Raw genomic sequence first — 22,305 nt, 5'->3', positions numbered from 1 at the left:
ATCACACCCCTTCCCCCAGGTGATACACATCTTTAGACTAAAGAAATGAATATCCATTCTGGCCACCATTGCTTGAAAATTCTCATGTTCCCAGAAGAAATGCAGTAATACTGCTTGTCATATGTGACCCAAGTGAACCCACAGGTCAACCCCTGGGTGACTCAGATCTTCAGGAATGAGCTAAGCATCCATTCTGGCTGGCTACTTTGCTTGACAATTCACAAGGTCACAGAAGCAAAGCAGTAATACTGTCTTTCCTATGTGACCTGGGTGACCCCCAGGCCAATGTCCAGGTGTCTTCATTCTAGCCACATCCTTTGAAAATTACTAAGTTTACAGAAAATTACTAAGTTTACAGAAACAATGCAGTTATATTGCTTTTCATTTGTGACCCATGAGCCTTTACACTTCATTTATGATCCCCATTTTAAAGAACAAAAAACTGAGATAGAGTGATGAATAGTGCTGTCACATGTGTGTGTGTGTGTGTGTGTGTGTGTGTGTGTGTGTGTGTGTGTGTGAGAGAGAGAGAGTGAGAGAGAGAGAGAGAGAGAGAGAGAGAGAGAGAGAGACAGAGACAGGAGAGACAGAGAGAGAGAGAGACAGGAGAGAGAAAGAGAAATATTAGTGGTAGAAGAAAGAAGAAGAGTACAAGCAGAGTTCAGAACTTAAAATGTAACAAAAAATAAATTAATTCAATTTTAAAAATAAGCCTATGAATAGGAGGAGCAGCTTTAGAAAATGAGGGCAAAGCCAGAGAAAGAAGACCATCTTCACAGATGAAATGGAGAAGCTAAAACTTGCACAATCTTACTCACAAGGTAATTGCCAGGAAACTACTTTGTAGATCTTCAAGTATTTTAACTGTCAGTTTTATTGTTCTTAGGATTGTGGGTTCACAATCTGACTAGCATTAATTTGGGACAGCTAGGTGGCACAGTGGAGTCAGGAGGACAGGAGTTGGAAGCTGACCTCAGACACTGCACACCCACTAGCTGTGTGACATTGGGCAAGTTTTTTAAAACCCTGAGTGCATCACAGGGCTGTCTCCTGTCATCCTGATTCATATCTGACCCCTGTATCCAGATGGCTCTGGAGGAAAAAGTGAAGTGGATGACTTAGCACAGCCCCCCCCCCCCCAACACAATTCATGTACTTGTCATGGTATACATGGCATCACCTCCCTGATGTCATGGTCTTCTTTGAGATTGAAAGACAAACATCAGCAGTTAGTTAGGTGATAAGGGCATAAAAAACAATGAAAAAAGAAAAAAAGTGGTATATGGTAGAATTTCTCCAGACTAACTAACACAATGGGGCAAAATGGACAAATCATATAAAGTACTTATAACCAAGTGCTAAATTCTGTAGGACAAATTGACAAATGTGGGCATTTAGAGGTTACACATTGAGAAAATATTGATAATGCAAATTAAATTTAAACTTTCCTGCCTATATTTTTTTGAAGAGCTGGCTTTTATTTTTATTTATAAATTTCTAATTTTTATTATGCTAAAAATAAATTTATTTTTATTTATATATTCATATTTACAAATGCTTATTTGAAAACTCTTGCATATACTGAACAATCAAGAAAAGTATTACTGAAGAGGTTGAACTGGGCCTAATAGAAAGAACTGGGTTATCCTGAGAGTAGAGAGAAAGACTTTTCAGCAGAAATGAAGGAATGTATATCATCAAAATCATGAAATCCCTTTATCAATCTTGGTCCTCAGTTTCCTCTTCCGCAAAATAGGGATAACATACCTCACATTGTTGTACCTTTCTTTTTTTTTTTTTTGCAAGGCAAATGGGATTAAGTGGCTTGCCCAAGGTTACACAACTAGGTAGTTATTCAGTGTCTGAGGCCGCATTTGAACTCAGGTCCTCCTGACTCCAAGGCCTGTGCTCTATCCACTGCACCACCTAGCTGCCCTGTTCCTTTCTTTTTTAAATTTTATTTATTTAAAAAAATAATTTTTTTTATTTATTTAAGGCAATAGGGGTAAGAGTGACTTGCCTAAGGTCATACAGCTAGGAAATTAAGTGTCTGAGGCCAAATTTGTACTCAGATCCTCCAGACTCCAGGGTCAGTGCTCTATCACTGCACCAAAGCTGCCAATTGTATCTGACTCTTTGTGATTCCTTTTGGAGTTTTCTTGGCAAAGATCCTGGAGTGGTTTGTCATTTCCTTCTCCAGCTCATTTTAACAGATGAGGAAACTAAGAACAATAGGGTTAAATGACTTGTCCAGGGTCACCCAGCTAGTAAGTGAAGATTTGAACACAGAAAGATGAATTTTCCTGATTCCAAGCCCAGCTGCCACTCATAGGTTGCTTAAAGGATTAGATGACTATGCAAACTGTATAACTTTCTCTCTACATTAGTTATTATTATTTTTATTATCTTAAATTGGTAGGAAGCTTTTCCTTATATAGGGTCAAATGGTCTCCTTGTCACTTCTATTCATTGGTTGAAAGCTCTTATTCCTGAGACCAAGCAAGGAATGAAGTCCATAGCATCCAGGGTGAGAGTAAGACTTTCCCAGTACCTAATCTTTCTCCTTGAACAGGATCAAGTTATTTGGTAGTTAAATGGCACCTGGAGACACTTTCCGTACAAATCTTTACTACATTTTGGTATTCTTCCTCAGTGTCTGTCTTTTGTACATTTACTTTTAAAATCTGAATTCATTAATAGAGTTCCTAATGGAATCATCTCAGACTCCTAAAGATATTTTTCCTCTTAGCTATCATTTGCTGTTGTTTAATCCTTTTAATTTAGATCACAGGTTTCTAAACTTTTGTATCACGTATTTTAATGATAGTCTAGTAAAGCCTATAGACCCTTCTCTGAAAAATATTTATAATACATAAAATAAAATACACAGATTTGCTTTATACTGAAATAGGGTTTTCAATTTTTTTTTAGGTTTTTGCAAGGCAAATGGAGTTAATTGGCTTGCCCAAGGTCACACAGCTAGGTCATTATTAAGTGTCTGAGGTTGGATTTGAACTCAGGTACTACTGACTCCAGGGCCAGTGCTCTATCCACTGCGCCACCTAGCTGCCCTATTCAGAATATTTTTGAAAAACAAATTTATGGACCCGAGGTTCCAAACCTGTGACTTAAATAGAACTTGTGATCTCTTTATTGTGTCACTTCTTCCAATAGTTATCTATTATAACTCATTTGTGGACTTCTATAAATAATCTAAAAACTAAGAGATTCTCAGGACCTTCTGCCCCCTTTTCCATATCACACCACTATCAATATAGATATGGAAGGTGTGGCACAGGACTTTGGACTGTTTTGTATTTTTGTTTCATGGGTTGTCCTCGATATTGGCTTATTAACTTAATGATGAAGCCTTTCCATCATGGTAGAAGCTGCCGGAGCTTGTGCTCTGTGGATACAGTCCTTGGGAATCCAACCTTTTTAAAATTTAATTTTTAAGGACCTCCTATTTCTCTGCAGTCATGTTCCCTTATGGTGCCTCACTCTACTGCTTCCTCTATATTTAGTATATTTTTGTTTTCCATTCTTCCTTTTCCAAGTTGGTCTACCTAATCTGACAGAATTTATTCAAAAAACTAGAATAATTTATATTATGTCATTCATTCCTTCAGCAGAGAAATACTGTGCATCTGTTTTGTCGAAGACCTACTGTTGGAAAGCTGTAAAGATGAATGAGTCATGGCCCTCTGCCCTTATTCAATAAGAAACCAACAGTTCATTACAAAACAAGGGATAAAATCTAATAGGAAGATATTGACAAGAAAGTTCAAAAATGGCTTTTTTTATATTATCATATGAAATCAATCAACCAACAAATATTTATCTAGAGCAATTACTATTGTCTTTCCAGCAATGTGCTAGGCATCAAGGGGAATAGAAAAGAACTATAATCAATGGCCCCAGACTGGAAAAAAATACTAATCTATTTAGGTCTTGAGAATGGAGCTGTGATAATTTTTCTGTCCTTCCCTGATATGAATGTTGTTTATTCTCTTGCCTGGTGTATTTACTTTCTCTCTCTCTTTTTTTTAGGTTTTTGCAAGGCAAATGGGGTTAAGTGGCTTGCCCAAGGCCACACAGCTAGGTAATTATTAAGTGTCTGAGGTCAGATTTGAACTCAGGTACTCCTGACTCCAGGGATGGTGCTCTATCCACTGTGCCACCTAGCAGCCCCTTGTATTTACTTTCAAAAAGGCAGTCAGGGGTTGATGTATTTGCTTAAGTGACTTTTCCCAGGTGATAGCTTAGGACCATTTCCACAGTGGTAAGACTGTCTACATTCTGGTAGAACCAAGTCTGTTAAGAGAAAGATCTTTCAGAAACAACTCTAGATGCCTATATGTTATGGAGTTTGTTCTGAGACTTTATCCAATTAAACTCAAAGGTATGTTTGAGATCACAAAATAACCAGTCAACCATACCTTCTAACCATAGGTCTAGTCACAATGGTATGTTCTTCTCATTGTCTCTTAATCAAGTCATACTTGATGCCAGTTCCATTTTTTTCCACTCATGTTGCCCTCTCTGTATGGAATACTCTATTGAAATTTTCTTACAGCCCCTCACACTCTTTTGTTTGTTTTTTGGAGGCAACCCAGGTTAAACAATTTGCTTGGGGTCACACCACTAGAAAGTGTCCAGCTCTCTGTCCACTGAGTCACCTAGCTGCCTTCCTCTTCATACTCAAAATCCAACTTAAGGTTTCTTGATAACTTTGACTTTGACCTTCTCTTCCTTCTTGGACAGCCTATTGCATACAATATGTTTCACAGGAATTAATATTTTGCACTATTTCATTTTTTCTGTATATTGGTCATATTTCCCACAAGATGAAAACAGTTTATAATTTTGGACACAAACACTTTTCAACAATCTAGGTCAATCAGTATTTATTAAAAATCTCCCATGGGTTGTTATCAGCAGCAAGGTAGCATGGTACTTAGAGCTCTGGATTTGGAGTCAGGAAGACCCATCTTTGTGAGTTCAAATCCAACCTCTGATAATTACAAGCTGAATGAACCTGGGCAAGTCACTTAACCCTGTTTATCTCAGTTTTCTCATCTGTAAAATGAGCTGGAGAAAGAACTGGTAAAACAGTCCATTTTCTTTGCCAGGAAAACCCCAAATAGGATCAAGAAAAGTCAAACAGGACTGAACAACAACAGCATGCTGTGACAAGTACTGGTAGTTTATTTATTTTTTAATGTTTTTTAGGTTTTTGCAAGGCAAGTGGGGTTAAGTGGCTTCCCCAAGGCCACACAACTAGGTAATTATGTAGTGTCTGAGGCCAATTTGACCTCAGGGACTCCTGACTCCAGGGCTGGTACCCTACCCACTGCGCCACCTAGCCTCCCCAAGTACTGGTACTTTAAAGAAACAGAGTTTCTGTTCTCAAGGAGTTCACAGTTTAATGAGAGAAACAACTCATAAATAACCATGTATAAATAAGTGATCTATTGGTTAAACCGGAGGTAATCTCAGAAAGGGATGGCACTAAAGTTAAATAGCATCAGGAAAGATTTCCTCAAGAAAATAGGACTTCAGCTGAGAAAGCCAAGATGAGGAAGGTGAGTGCCCCAGGGGTGGGGGAAAGCCAGTGAAATTAGAAGATAAAAAGACAGAATATTACATGGAAGAAACATCAAGGTAGAAGCACTGAATCTCAGAGTACTTGGTGCAAGGTTTAATGAGAGTGGAAAAATGAGGGGGATCCAGATTATAAAGGGCTTTGAACACTAGAGGATTTTCTGTTTGATCCAGGGTCAGGATGGGGAGGGTGACTTAGTCAGTCCTGTGCTTTAGGAAGATCAATTTGAATGGAGTCATCTCTAGGGGAGGAGAGAAGGGAAGAAAAAAAGGATTAAAAAATAGAAAGTTATATTACTTTATTATATGTTTAAAAGGAATAGTAAATTGTACATAATAGATGACAATTTTATGTGTAATCATCCTTTAAAAATTCTAGTATTTTATGGAAATGTTTGTATTCTTTCATGAATTAAAAATAGAATAAAAGATAATTTGAAAGAAAGATGGATTAAAGGGGGGAAAGAAGACCAATTTGCAGGCTACAGAAAAAGTCCAGTGTGCGGAGACAAGGAAAGTGTCTGAGAAGAGAAGGAGGCTTAGAACAGAGGAAGAAGACAATCAAATTCCTCACTTGGTGTTTTATTCATTGGTTTTCAAGAGCTACCCTGCATCTCCTGCAAAAATCAAAGCCACCTCCACCTCCTTCAACAAAAGCTGTGAATGCTTCACTCCCCTGCAGCTGTGAAGCAGCAGAGGGCGCTCGAACCGGGAAAACTGTCTAATTTTAAGCACAGATAATGATGCTTTACTTCTCTAGGAAGTATTATGCCTTTGTTATATTTTGCTAATTTTTAGATGCATAAATCATAGAACTTCTATCTGGAAGATATCTCAGTCCTATTTATACTTGAAGTATAAATCCTTCTTTAATATCCCAAATAAATGGTCATTTGAACTTGCTTCAACAATTGGGAACTTGCCATCTGGTAAAATAGACCATTTTCCTTTCTGATAGCTCTAATCAATACAAAGTTCCTTCCTGCTGGTGGTCTAAAAACTGCCTCTAACTTCTATCCATTGATCCCTATTCTGCTCTTTAATCAAAATAATTAAAACAAGGTTTATTCCTCTCCAATCTTTCATATGTCTGAAGGTAAATGTGATTCCCTTAAATCCCTTTCATCAGGTAAAACTTACCAATCCTTCCAATGATCTTCACAGAGCCTGGTTTTGAGGACCCTTGCTATCTCATTTGCCCCACTCTGGCTTTCATTAATACATGGCAACTGGGTATTGGAGAGGGGGAAACCCTTCCTAGATAGAGAGAGGCTAATCCTGGTTGGGCACTGGGTTGTGTCAGTGGTGTCAAACCCAAACAGAAATGGATCCCTTTCTATTTGTATTTATTTTGTTAAACATTGCCCAATTACATTTTAATCTGCTTCCAGCTTCACTCCTAATTTTGCTACATGCAAGTTTGACACCCCAATCCTTGACTGTAGAGGGACTGAAATAAATAAGAAGCCAGGTATAAGACAATTTGAGGAAGTCAGAGGAGGAGGATTGAGAGGCAGAATAAAAAAGGCATCTAATAAACTGATTGTCTAATTCACCCTCTCCCTAAAGTCTTGTTTCTTTATGGGGGGATGCAAGTGTAAACATAATTGCATGCCAAATATTCTGTTTCCCTTCAAGATTCTATTATACCAGCCACACAATGAATTAAGAAAAAGTATTTCTTAAAATGTGGCACCCAGAATTGAGCATAATATTTCAAAAGTAGTCAGACCAATTGATCCCTATTCTGCTAAGACCAATCAAAATAAAGTTTTTTTCCCTCTTCAATCCTTCAAATATCTGAAGACAAAGTACCATGGGAATAACAGCTTCCTAGTTCTGGACATGATATGCCTATGAATATAAGCGAAAATCATTTTAATGTTATCTCATATTAAGTTTTCAGTCCACTAAGACCTTCTGCCTCACCACCTCACACCTCTCAGACTGGCCAATATGACCAGAAAGGACAATGATCAATGTTGGAAGGGATGTGGGAAATCAGGGACACAAATACATTGTCCCCCTCCTTTTTTTTTAAGGATTTTACAAGGCAAATGGGGTTAAGTGGCTTGCCCAAGGCTACACAGCTAGGTAATTATTAAGTATCAGAGTCTGGATTTGAACCCAGGTACTCTTGACTCCAGAGCCAGTGCTTTATCCACTGTGCCACCTAGCCGCCCCAACACTAATACATTGTTGATTGAGCTGTGAACTCATCCAGCCTTTCTGGAGAGCAGTTTGGAATTATGCCCAAAGGGCAACAAAAATGTGCACCCTTTGATCCAGCAATACCACTACTGGGTCTGTAGAGAAGAGATCATGAAAAAGGATAAAAATATCACTTGTTCAAAAATATTCATAGCAGCTCTGTTTGTAGTGGTAAAGAATTGGAAACTGAGTGAATGTCCATCAATTGGGGAATGGCTGATCAAATTATGGTATATATACATTATGGAACACTAATGTTCTATTAGAAACCAGGAGGGATGGGAATTCAGAGCTAGATAAGCAGAACCAGAAGAACATTGTACCTCTTAACAGCAACATGGGGGTGATGATCAATCTTAATGCACTGGCTCATTCCATCAGTGCAACACTCAGGGACAATTTTGGGCTATCTGTGATGGAGAATACCATCTGTATCCAGAGAAAGAATTGTGGAGTTTGAACAAAGACCAAAGACTATTATCTTTAATTAAAAAAAACCCCAATCTTATATAATTTTGCTATCTCTTATATTTTCTTTTTTCCCCCTAAGGATATGATTTCTCTCTTAACATATTCAACTTAGATCAATGGCATGGAAACAATGTAAAGACTAACAGACTGCCTTCTGGGGGTGGGGTGGAGGGGGGAGGGAAATGAGATTAGGGGAAAAATTGTAAAATTCAAAAATAAAAAAACCTCCCACCTCTTTACTCTCTGCCTCTCAGATCCCACAATCTTACATTTAAAAGGGTCCTCAGAAGTCATCAAGTTCAACTCAAATCTTTGAAAGAATTTCTTCTAAAATATCCCCTTCCAACAAACTTGACTCAACTCAGCAAGAATTTTACAAAAAGAACAACTTTTCTATGTGATGTGATGGATTAGTGGAGGGAAAGACTGAATGTAAGAGGGTCAGTTAGGACGTTATTACAAGAGCTTTATGTAATGTAGAATTCTATTCCTCCCCTTACTTATCAAGTAGCAATATGATCTATGCCATGATACCTTTACTGAATGAGGAAGGTTCTTAGAGTTACAGAATTAAAAGTTTAAAAAAACAAGATTATCTAAGCATTGAGGTATGTGCTCCCTTTATTGGTTCTTTTCTAGGGAAAAAGCATGATAGCCTAACTAAATAACCTTTAATTAGCAGGAGTTCAATAATCTCTGTTTAAGATAGTCCAATGATGAAAAATTTCAGTTCTGGAGCTGAGTTTTCCTGTTTGAGCTAAGCCTCTGAGAGGGTTCTGCTCTCAGAAGGAGGAAAGAGATTCATTTTCTCTCATTCCTCATTCCTTCCTTTGACAAGGTCATCAGAAAGAAATAAGGAGGAGATTCTGCACCCAATTGGAAGTGGAAGAGGACAAATTAAGGATAACACAGATACAGATGAATTTCAGGAGGGTAACCATCCCAAGGAGGAATCAACTTAATGAAGAAGACCACTTGCAAAAGAGAAAAATATTGTCTATGGACTCTGAAAAAGTCACAGGACTTAGAGCCTAATAGAGAGCTCTTTGTGAGAACTCTATGAAGGGAGAAAAGTGCTTCATGCGTTTTTCCTCTAACTGTGGCTCACCAACTTTAAATTTATACTGGAAGTTTGAATCCATTTTCTCCAGGGACAATATGTGTACTGGAGAAATGGAGACCCATTGTGACCCTGGGTAAGTCACTTCCTTTTCAGTGTCCCCTCAATTGACTCTCGAAAGATGCAATTTGTCACACATAGTTGTCAATCAGAATTAGTGGAGGGAGTTTCTTTACCAGGAGTTCCTAAACCAATAAAATTACAGACCTGAATCCCTATCTTCACCCCATCCCTACCATACAAATAATATCAGTTTCTTGTGGCATCAAAAAATTATAATTAGAGAGTTATGAGTAATTATGGAAAGGAATTACTAGAATAAGATCAGCTTCTCAGAAGTGAAGAAACCTTTGAAAGATAAATTTTGAATGTATTCCTTTTCAAATATGGAACTAATAGAGATTTCCTGCAGTTTCTCTCTTCCTACAATATATTCTAAGAAGACCAAATCAGAGGTGTAAGAATAAGAGAGCCCTAGTTTCCACTTACACTTGCATACGAAGAAACTCAGAAATGACTCGGGAGCATCATTTGAACAAAACAAAACATACGTGAAAAGGCTCCTAAAACTTTCATTTATACTATAATTTTTTTAAAGGGAAAGGTAGAAGCCAAATTTTTATATTTCAGGAACCATGGTTTTCCTCATATAGACAATAAAGAGATAGGACTAGAAGCTATCTAAGGGACCTGATACTCACAGTCCTTAAATCAAAAAGCTATGAGTCTGACCCAGAGAGAAGCAATGATTTTGAAAGGATTCTATTTGACTGAATTTTGAGACCAAAACCACAAGAGGGCAGTACACAACTTAACTCTAAATTGAGAGCCCATATGGACTGTTAAAAGATTTTCACTAAATAATAGTATTGATGTTTAATTAATCAGGGTGCATTGTTTAAAAACAACAATTTTAAGTCAGTTTTAAAAATTAAAATAAGATCATTTATTCTGTTAAAATTCTTGCTGTAAATATAGACTCATATAAAATAATTTTACATGGAATAAATATTACAACTTGTCAGGATCTTTGTCCAGTTGACAGACTCAAAGATATTATTAAGCAAACATTTAGAAAAAAGGACAATAATTTCTACCTCCATAGCAACTGAGACAATATATTTGAGTATTCACATTAGAAAAGTTTTATTTAGATGACTATAGGATCTTTCTAGTTCATTTCTTGTAATAATCTCAAACTTCAGCACCAAGATCTATCTTTAATTCCTGAAAAATGACTGTGATCTGAGCATTAGCCAATCATCCCTTAATAATATCAACTAAAATTAATTTCAGGGCAAAGAACAAGTCATTGATGAAATAGATTATATAAAGCAAGCTAAAACAGTGGACTAATAGTTACTCCTAGATGCCTCAGAAACTAAGTGAGTCAGCTTTTAAGTTTATTGTGATATCCTGAATCTCAAAATATTCATGAGACAAAGACAGAGATGTAGAATGAGTGTTGTTGCTCCATCTTCCTTCTCAAAGAGGACCAATGACATCATGACAGTGACTTGTTTGTGAATTTTTAAGTGAGGCAGAATTGAAAAAAATCATCAGCCTCACTCTCTCCTCCAGGATCATTAAAATCCAGTGGCAAGACGTTAGTGAAACAATGATCTGGGATTAACTTTGCCTTTTTTTTAGGTTTTTTCCAAGGCAGTGGGGTTAAGTGACTTGCCCAAGGTCACACAGCTAGGTAATTGTTAAATGTCTGAGGCCGGATTTGAACTCAGGTCCTCCTGATTCCAAGGTCAGTGCTCTATTACTGTGTCATCAAGCTGCCCCAAACATTGCCTTTCTAAATTAAGGTAAGAAACCTTTCCTGATCATATACATTTTTTAATTACTGTATATTTACTTTGATTATATTTTTATTACAACAAAAATTAGCATTTACAGCCCTTTAAGATTTGGAAAGCACTCTACATATGGTATCTCATTTGATCTTTATAACAATCTTTTTAGATATTTCTCTTATACTTATTTTATAGATGAGAAAACTGAGTTGGGGTAAGGCTAAGTAAATTTCCAGAATCACACAGTAAATGTCTGAGACAAGATTTGTACACAGATCTACTCCACTCCAAGTTCAGTGTCCTGTATATCTATCTATCCAGCTATCATCTATCTATCTATCTGACACACACACACACACACACACACACACACACACACACACACACATATATATATGACACACATATATACATATAGAATATAGTCATATATTCTATGACCATATTGGTTCTCCTCAGTAGACTATAAGCTTCTTGAGGGCCGGGGATGCTTACATATTTGTCTTTGTAACTTCAGACCCTAGAACCATGCCTACAAAAAAGCAGATACTAGCTAAGTGCCTACTAAGGTGAAATGAATTATTAAGCTAGTGGTGTTTTAGAACTACCCCAAAGGGGAGGCATCAGTAAAGTGCTACTGAGTTTTGACTCACTCTGCTGAATATATTTATCATTGACTTTTAAAAATTTTTTTAGGGTTTTTTTTTTGCAAGGCAAATGGGATTAAGTGGCTTGCCCAACACCACACAACTAGGCAATTATAAGTGTCTGAGGTCAGATTTGAACTCAGATACTCCTGACTCTAGGGCTGGTACTCTATCCTCTGTGCCACCTAACCTCCCCTTATCATTGACTTTTACAAAACACTGATGGCATGCTTATAGAATCTATCCATGACATGGGGCTAGGAAGAGGAGTTAATATAATATATTGTGTAAAAGAATGAGGACTCAAAGAAATCTCCATAGTCTGGATGGTGGACTGAAGTTGATGAGCTGAAATTTAATGGAAATAAAAATAAAACTGAGCAACTTAGTAGCAAAATGGATCATGCGTCAGACCTGCAGTCAGAAAGATGCATCTTCTTGAGTTCAAATCTGGCCTCAGACACTTATGAACTGTGTGATCCTGGGCAAGTTACTTAATGATGTTTGCCTCAGTTTCCTCATCTGAAAAATGAGCTGGGGAAGGAAATATCTACAGAAGAGAAATCAGAATGAGATTGAAAACTATTTCACATGAACAATCAGAATGTTTATTGAGAAGAAAGAAAATTTAGAGGAGATGTGTTGACACGTTTCAGATATCTGAAGAGTTATCTCAATAAAAGTGAGTCTTGTGTTTTTGCCCCATAAGACAGAAGAACGATAATTACCGGAATTTATATCTATCTTTTGAGTTATGAAGAATACATGTTAAAATTATATCAAACTTGATTAAATATGTCTTCAGGAATGATCATTTAAATAATTCAATTTAATATCTATTTAGATACTATTTTTAAAAGTTAGTTATTAACCACCCATTATGTTTCAGGTACTGCATTAGGTCTTGGAGAATAAAAAAGACAAAATTGAAACAAACTCTGCACTCAAGGTGATTTGGGGGTAGGGGAGATATAATATGCACACAGATAATTGTGTATTTGACAGATGAGGAAACTGAGGCAGACAGGGGTTAACTTCTTGCTCAAGCTCATACAGCTAGTAAGTAACTGAGGTCAAATTTGAACTCAGACCCCCAATTCCAAGCCCAATGCTCTATCCATTGCTCTACCTAGCAGCTCATTCCAGTGGAGTATGGTTCTATTATACATATATTGGTAGAATAGTGGATTTATAAAGCTGGCAGGAACCTTGATGATGATCTAATCCAGCTTCCTTATTTTCTAGAGAAAAATGAATTGCTAAAAATCATTTTGGATTTTTTTAATTGGGCAAACCCACTGTGTGTAGTAGTAGAGAGATAAAGAGCTGACCTCAGAATCAGAGAGTCCTGGGTTTTACTCTACCCTTATTCATAGTGCCTGTTTGACCCAGGACAAGTCATTTTATTTCTCAGTTCCATAGAAGAGTAAGACTAAATTGCAGAGAAGGTGCCAATCACACTGGAACAGTAATTTCCTTATTGGATTCCCTATTCCAATGAAATCAGAAGTCTAGGCCAAAATATGAAATTATATTAAAAAGGTACACAGCCTTATGCTAGCACTGGAGATACAAAATGAGCAATGTACACGGCTCCTGACCCCAAGAAGTTTATAATACCATAGCCAAGGGAACTATATAGAATATAAATAACAACAATTCAAGGCAGAAGGTTATTAAGTTCAAAGGAATGGTATAACATGGTTTTATCAGCGTTTTAAGGAGGGATTAAATGATGATTATCAAACTTCCCAATTTCTATTGAAATTACCTTCATTTTTTCTAGTCACTCAAGGATAGAAATTCAGAGCATCTCTTAACTTTTCCCTCTGGCATTCTCTCTAATAAAGCCTGGCCATTTGTTTCTCTAAAAGATCTCTCCAATTGGTTCCCTTTATTCCACTTCAAATGCCAACACTTGGTTCTGGCTCTGATTTTGTCTGATATTTCCTACCATAATAGACCCTTTCCTTTTTTTGTTGTTGTTGTTTAGGTTTTTGCAAGGCAATGGGGTTAAGCGGCTTGCCCAAGGCCACACAGCTAGGGAATTATTAAGTGTCTGAGGCCAGATTTGAACTCAGGTACTCCTGACTCCAGGGCAGGTTCTCTATCCACTGCACCACCTAGCCGCCCCCATAATAGACTCTTAACTCAGTCTAGGTCTCTTGTTCTCAAAGCTTCTTCACTCCAATGTCAAAAGCAATCATTGCCACGTTCAGATAAAGATCTATCCTTGCTATCATAGTTCTTCTCTAAAGATGGATCTTTGTATCTATGGATAAACTGTATAAACAAGTCAGTAGTCAATTTGGGAAAACTGAAGTAGTTGAGTCATTAGATGAAAACACATGACATCATACAGACGGTGTTTTGTTATGGGCTGAAAGAAGAATTAGACTCTATTCCAAGATCCTGGGTTCTGAAAGGTGAGCCTTAATTTGTTGGAATGTCCACATCACTTTTCAGTCATTTCCAAATCTAGATGCCGTAACTATAGCTATCTCCATAACTCCATCTATAGCTACAGCTATAGCTGCATTTGGATGGAGTAACTTAATGGGCTGTCTACCAACCAGCATGTCATAAACTGGGAAATGAGAAATTTTTATATTCTTGGTTTTTTTCCTGGGTGTATTTGTTAGTTTTTTAAAAAATCTTGATCTCATTCTCCTCCGTGTCTATGCAACTACTGATCCATATTCCTTCTTTCTTATCTCTATACAATCTTTATGAGAATCATCTACATATTAATCAAGAGCATTGTTGATTTAAAAATGTCAGATTTGGGCAAATTATCAGAAATATTTTTCTACAGATATCACATTTTCAGTCATATACATAACTGAAAAGTACAAAACCATCTTACTTTTTAATTAGGAAAAAAATTTTTACCTGGTACAGCAAAATATAGTCTTACTGGTTCTCCCTTAAAAGGTGAATTCCATAATTATGGTTAATTTTTTGGAGATTCCTTGATAGAGACAAGAAAAGAGATAATTTGCTGTGATTATGCTTTGATAACCATTAATAAGCAAAGCATAAAATGTTGAGTAAAGTTATTTACCACTACCATGAAGGATATTCATTGAAGAATCTAATGGAAAAAGGATTCCCTGTATGTAATACAGTAATCTTTACATTCATGTTTGACAAGAATTGAAGCAGGTTTAGCTGACTGCAGCGCAGAACTCTTGAGTTTATGTGATCTGCCAATCTCAGCCTCCCAGGGAGCTAGGATTACAAGCATGTACCACCAAGGTCGTCTATTCATTGTGTCTTATGGCATGAAAATATTCCATTGAATTCATGTACCACAAGATGAAAAACCCATATGTCAATACCAGTATTCTCCTGATGATTCTATATAGTTGAAAATTTAAGCAGCATCATAGTCATTGAAGAACAAAAGTTGAGGGTCATCCAAAGCTTGATGGATGATAGATTCATAAAAAATTGTAAGTAAGATGCTATCTACTCTCAACTAAGAATTATTTAAGAAAAGCAATATATATATAGGATGTCATAGTTTAAGGTCCATTAACATTAGAAATCAAGTCACTGAACACAAGTCCCTCAAATGAGATTGTTCCACAATCACTCAAATTTGGCCCCCAAATCCATATAAGGGAACATCAAAAAGTAACATATATTAATAGTTCAAACAACAATAAGAAACTGGTCAACCAGTATGGCCATTAATATATATATTGGTGACCACAAACAATAATCTAGGTCCAGAATTTTATTTAATATTTATTCTCATTTTGTACAAACAATGTTTTTTTATACATTAATAAAATAATCTTGTTTAAGAGTAAACAAAATACCCCCTCCCCCCCAAAATATAGACTCACTTGAGCGATAAAGTAAAAGGGAGAGAAAAAAATTAAAATTAAAATTAAAAAAATAATAGTAATAATTGTAGGTATGGCCAGGTGGCGCAGTGGACAGAGCACCAGCCCTGGAGCCATGAGCACCCAAGCCCACATCCAGCCCCATAAACCCAACAATCACCCAGCCATGTGACATGCAAGCCACCCAAACCCCACTGCCCTGCAAAAACCAAAAGAAAAAAAAGACCCAAAATAAAATAAAATAAAATAGTAATAATAGTAGGGGTGGTTGGGTGGCAAACAGAGCATTGACCCTTGAGCCAGGAGCACCCGGGTCCAAATCTGGCCTCAGACACCCAACGATCACCCTGCTATGCGGCCCCAGGCAGGCACCCAGTCCATTTGCTCTGCACCCCCCCCAAAATAATAATAATAAAAAATTTGCTTCAGTCTGTGTTCCAACACCACCAACTCTGTCATGGGTGGATCACATTCTTTATTATAAGTCCATCACAAAAGTTAACTTCCATATTTTTCCACCATTGCCATTGCTGATCGCAACTCCCTCCTTTCATATTTCTGCACTGCCATGTACTCTATTTTCTCTCTCCTTTCACTCTGACTCTGCTGTAGGGTAGCTGAGTGGCACAGCAGACAGATCCCTGGCCCTGGGGCCAAGAGGCCCGGAGCCCCCATACCACCCCTTAGGCCCAGCATCCAATTGGCCCTATGGTCCGGGACAGGCCTTCCAATCCCAGCCCCTTGCAAGAAGTAAAAAAGAAAATGTGTTATATCTGGCCACTCTCCCCCCATGGTCCATCCTCTCCTCCATCACTCACATCCCCCCTTTCCCCCTGTCTCCCCCTCCTTCTTACTCCAGATGTCTATACCCCATTGAGTATGTTTGCTGTTTCCTCTTTTAGCCACCTCTGATGAGAGCAAATATTCCCCATTTCCCCCTTGCCTTTCCCCCTTCCATATCTTTGCAATAGCTCATTGTAATAAAGAAAAATCTTATTATATGAAATATCTTGGCCTATTTCCCCCTCTCCTTTTGCTTTCTCCCATTACATTTCCCTTTTTTTTCTATTGACTCCATTTTACACCATATTTTATCTTCAAATTCAGCTTCCTCCTGTGCTTCATCTATAAAATCTCCTTCTACCTGCTCTGTTAATTGAGAAGGATCATATGAGTATTATCAACGTCATTTTTCTATACAGGAATATATGTAGTTCATCATCATTAAGTCCCTCAAATTTTCCCCTTCTCCTTCAATCTCTATGCTTCACCTGAGTCCTGTATTTGAAGATCAAACCTTTTGTTCAGCTCTGGCCATTCCAACAGGAACATTTGAAATTCCCCTGGTTCATTGAAAGTCCATCTTTTTCCCTGGAAGAGGACATTCAGTTTTGCTGGGTAGTTGATTCTAGGTTCCATTCTAAGCTCTTTTGCCTTCTGTTATATTATATTCCAAGCTTGTAAGCTTTTGATATAGTTGCTGCTAAGTCTTGTGAGATCCTGATTGCAGCTCTACGGTATTTGAATTGTGTTCTTCTGGCTGCTTGTAATATTTTCTCTTTGACTTGGGAGTTCTGGAATTTGGCTATAATATTCCTGGGGGCTGGTTTTTTGGGATCTCTTTCTCAGGGGGATCTGTGGATTCTCTCCATTTCTATTTTGCCCTCTGCTTCTAGAATATCAGGGCAATTTTCCTGTAGTAATTCTTTGAAAATGATGTCAAGGCTCTTTGCCTGATCATGACTTTCAGGTATTCCAATAATTTTTAAATTATCTTTCCTAAATCTGTTTTCCATATTTTTTCAATGAGATGTTTCACATTTTCTTCTAATTTTTCATTCTTTTGGTTTTGAAGTATTGAGTCCTGATTTCTTGTAAATTCATCAATCTCCCTGAGTTCTATTCTTTGTCTGAAGGATATGCTTTCCTCAGAGAGCTTTCTTATCTCTTTTTCCATCTGGCCAATTGTGCTTTTTAAAGCATTCTTCTCCTCAATAACTTTTTGAACTGTTTTATCCATTTGACCTAAACTGGTTTTTAGCATGCTATTTTCTCCAGCATTTTTTTGGATTTCCTTGACTAAGCTGCTGACTTCATGTTCATGTTTTTCCTACATCTCTCTCATTTCTTTTCCCAGTTTTTCTTCTATCTCCCTCATTTGATTTTCAAAGTCTTTTTTGAGCTCTGTCATAGCCTGAGCCCAATTTCTGTTTTTCTTGGAGTCTTTAGATGCAGGAGCTTGTGCTTCCTCTTCTTCAGACTGAGTGTTTTGATCTTTCTTTGACTCACAGGCAAAATATTTCTCAATGGTGTTTCTCTTGTTTCTCTGCTTGCTCATTTTCCCAGCCTTAGCCTGTTTTGGGGGTGCTTCCTGAGCTTTTGGGCCACTCCCACAAGGGTTTCAGTGTGTGAGGCTCTGTCCCCCCTCCTGGTCTATGAATGACCATATGCGCCCCCCTCTGCCATGGGCTGTGGTGGAGGGGGCCCTGCTGTTCTATTGGGGGGTCTAGGCTGCGATCAGGGTCTGAATGTGGTCAGAACACCAGAATCTTGTTCCAGGGGCAGAGCTCTGCAGTCTGTCTCTCTTTACTCCCCTCCCTAGGTTCAGTGGGCTCATGCCCTGGGGGCTCCGCCTGCTTCTGTTTCCTGGATCTAGGCTGAGGTGGGCGCTGCTCACTGTGTGCCCTGAAGGCTGGGCTTCATGTGCTAGCTCTGGCAGAGGTCTGCGCTGTTCCCCCAGGTTGTGCTCGGTGTTCCCTGGGACGTAGGCAGGAAACTCCCCCACTGCTGTGAGCTGTGGCTCCCAGTGTCCTGGGGCTGCCTCCGGGAGGCTGAAGTTCTTTCGCTCTGGCGGGCCACCCCTCTGGTGGGTTGCCCCTTCAACCCCAGGGAGCAGAGCCTTTTTGCTCTTTTCCAGGTTACCTGGAGTAGGAGAACTGCCTCACTGGGTCCCTCCATGGTTTCTGTCTCTCGAAAATTTAGTTAGAGTCCTTACTTTAAAAGTTTTATAAGAGAGTGCCTAAGAAAGCATCCTCTCTTGTTGCCATCTTGGCTCCGCCCCCAGGTCCAGAATTTTAAAAAGAAAGATTAGCATAGGAAACTTTCACTTTGGAGAAAATGCAAAGTACTTCCAAGAATTCCAGCAGTCAGGTGGTACAGTAGATAGAGCACCAGCCCTGGTGTCAGGAGGACCTGAGTTCAAATCTGACCTTAGACACTTAATAATTGCTAGGCTGTGTGATTTTGGGCAAGTCACTTAACCCCACTGCCTTGTAAACCCCTCCCCCCAAAAGATATTCCTTGATGAAAAATAACATTTTAAGAAAAGTATTTGATTTTAGACAAAATTTTTGTTCAAATGTTTTTAATATCATATTTATTTCTAAAAACATTCCTTCTCCTATCCTACTCAGCAGGCCATCCCTTGCGACATATTAAAGTGGCTGGGTGGTGCAGTGGATAGAGCACTGGCCCTGGAGTCAGGAGTACCCAAGTTCAAATCCAACCTCAGACACTTAATAATTACTTAGCTGTGTGGCCTTGGGCAAGTCACTTAACCCCATTGCCTTGCAAAAACTAAAAAAAAAAAAAATGCAGGGAAACAAAAAGTCAACTAATAAAGGAAGAGCCTGACAGTATGTGCAATATTCTATACCCATGGTTTCAAACCTTACTTCTGCAACAAAAGGGAGATGGGGGACATCTTCTCTTCTTGCTTTTTGGAGCCATGCTTGGTCATTATCATTTCATATTGTTCAGTTTAGGATTTGTTGTTGTTGCTATTGTTATGGATATTAAAACTGCCAAGCATTCCAATTCTACTACACAAAGTATAACCCTGTTGGGTTGGTCAGGTTGTTTGAATGCCAAATATAAGTTTGCCTAAAAGATTATTTTGAGGAAAACTTACATAAGGCACATGTATTCATATGATTGTCAGAAGTGTTGCAAGGACACTCACAAGAACTTTGGAATTGACTGTATGACATGAGAGACATTGCACAGGATCACACAGTGTGCCCGCATCTATGAACAAAGCAGAGTTGCAATAACTCAAAAGAAACATGAGATATGCAGATTTAGAGAGACATTCCACTCCAGATGTTCATATGGATTATTTGAGTTCAACCTGTAGTAGAACCTTCTGAGTTTAAATTGGTCTAATCAGCTGCAGTGAACATCATTGTGATGATGTGATTTAAGTTCCCTTCAAGAACGAGAAGCAATAACCATAGTAGGCCTTGTGATATTTTGATGTATGATTTTTTAATGTTTCTGGTTTTTTTGTACTCTGTCATCTATCACTCATATAAGTCTTCTTCAACTTCTCTTAGTTCTTTGTATTCTTCATCCATTAGATACACACACACACACACACACACACACACACACACACACACACACACATATTTTACTAGAACATTGACATTAGGGAGGATCTGTAATGTACTAGATTCATGAAATCAGAATAGGAACATACCTAATCAAGAACATCTGGAGGACCTCATCATTCATATGGAATTTCAGGAAGGCACACCTCAATACTGATTACTACATTCTTGAAAAACATAGACCACCTCCCTCTCTATTTTCCCACTGTTTCTAGTCTCTCCCTTCCCTCACACTACTTCAGTCTGTCCCTGAAACCTAGAACTGTAATGGGGGACATAACTCAAGTGCTCCCAGAGGTTAACATCCAGTTAACTGGATCTGATTGTCAAATTTTTAGCATGAGCATTTACACCTTAGAAACTGGTAAACATTACAAATCAGGGCTTGATTTATTGTTCTGCTGGTTGTCTAGACATAAGAAAGTGATGGAGAAAATGCTGATATTCATATTAAACTTAAAAGTGTGACATGCATACATTTTTCCCTAGAGTGGTGGTTGTTTAACATTTACCAGCACACCATAAGTCATCACCTGTCACAAACTGAATGCCAACACAAAGCTGGAGGGGGCATGCACCCCAAATGTACCTGCAGATTTCTTTTCTCATGTTACATACTCACACACAATACCTTGTGTCCTGGACAGTATCATCCCACAAGTCCCTTAATCAAATCCATGGTAAGGGATCATCAACAGTTGCCTTGCCTCACTGTAATTTCCTCCAGCTGGGAAATATAGCTACACACTTTCTTATAGGTGCTCGAACTATTGGAGATAGAATGAAAATTCCCTATTTTACAGAGAAAGAGACTGGGGTCCAATGAACTCAAATGACTTGTTTGAGAAGACACAATGCATTATTGGGAGAGTTGGGGTTCAAGTCCAGATATTCCAATTCTTGTCCACACTATATTTCATTTATTTTTTCATTTCAGTTTAATGACCTTTCATAGGAATGATCCTCCATCCCAAACAATACCAATGCATTTCTTACTCTCTAGTATCATAGGACTCAGAGTTAGAAGGACCTTACAGGTCAATGAGTCCATAACTCTCATTTTAGAGATGAGGTAAAAAGAAGTTCAATTTCTTTCCTTAGAACACAGGATTTAGTTCTCAAGGAATCAGGGAGAAAGAGCTGGAGGGGACCTCAGAAGCTATCAAGTCCTACCCTGCAACTTTACAGATGAGGAAACTGAGGCTCAGAGAAATCAAGTCACTTGCTCAAGGTCATACTGCTAGTGAATCACAGATGTGGAATTCGAAACTAGGCCCTCATTCTCCAAAGTCAGTTCTCTTTCATTGCATCAAACTGACTCTGAAGATGCACTGAAACTTCGCCTTCACTATAACACTCAAAAAAAAAAAATTAGAACTAATCTAAATCACAAATATTTTCCCCCTATTTTGTTAAAACAACCTCATTCAGAGCTTTTCATCTGAAATACTGCCACAAGTGGGTCTTGCACATATTATACACTATTTCATTTATTTCTCTTTTTTTAGGCTTTTTTTTTTTAGTTTTTCAAGGCAAACGGGGTTAAGTGACTTGCCCAAGGCCACACAGCTAGGTCTTTATTAAGTGTCTGAGTCTGGATTTGAACTCAGATACTCCAGACTCCAGGGCCAGTGCTCTATCCACTGTGCCACCTAGCTGCCCCTATTTCATTTATTTCTTAATTTCATTTTTAATGACCATGCATAGGAATAACCCTCTATTTCAAATGATAACTAATTTAAAAAGAGAGAGAGGGAGAGAGAGACAGAGACAGAGACAGAGACAGAAAAAAAGAAAACGACATAGAGAGATTCAAGGTACACATTCATTTGGAGTTTTGAGCCTGAAGGAAAAGCAACTCTAGATCTCAAAAGGGAAAACAAAATCTGACACTAAATGAAATGTGATACAAGCCTGTTTATAAAGTCAAAAGAATAATGATGCCCCCCCTCCAAAAAAACCCCAAAGAATAATGACCAAATCCAGTGTTGTATAAAGCAAGAAAAGGAGAGAATAAAAAATAAGGCTGAAGGGGTACCACTGAGTACAGATGATCTAATTCAGAAAATAGTCTCTGTCTGACTTCCTGAGGATCAACTACTAATATGTGAGTTCAATTCAACTCCTTTAGTACTTGGCATTACATGGTCTTGGCCATAGAAGATTTGAGAGCAGGGGCTATGTTTTAGACTGTGTATTCTGAAA

Source organism: Macrotis lagotis, chromosome 3 (genome assembly GCF_037893015.1).
Source record: "Macrotis lagotis isolate mMagLag1 chromosome 3, bilby.v1.9.chrom.fasta, whole genome shotgun sequence".
NCBI classification, from domain to species: domain Eukaryota; kingdom Metazoa; phylum Chordata; class Mammalia; order Peramelemorphia; family Peramelidae; genus Macrotis; species Macrotis lagotis.
Note: the sequence above shows the minus strand (reverse complement) of the source record.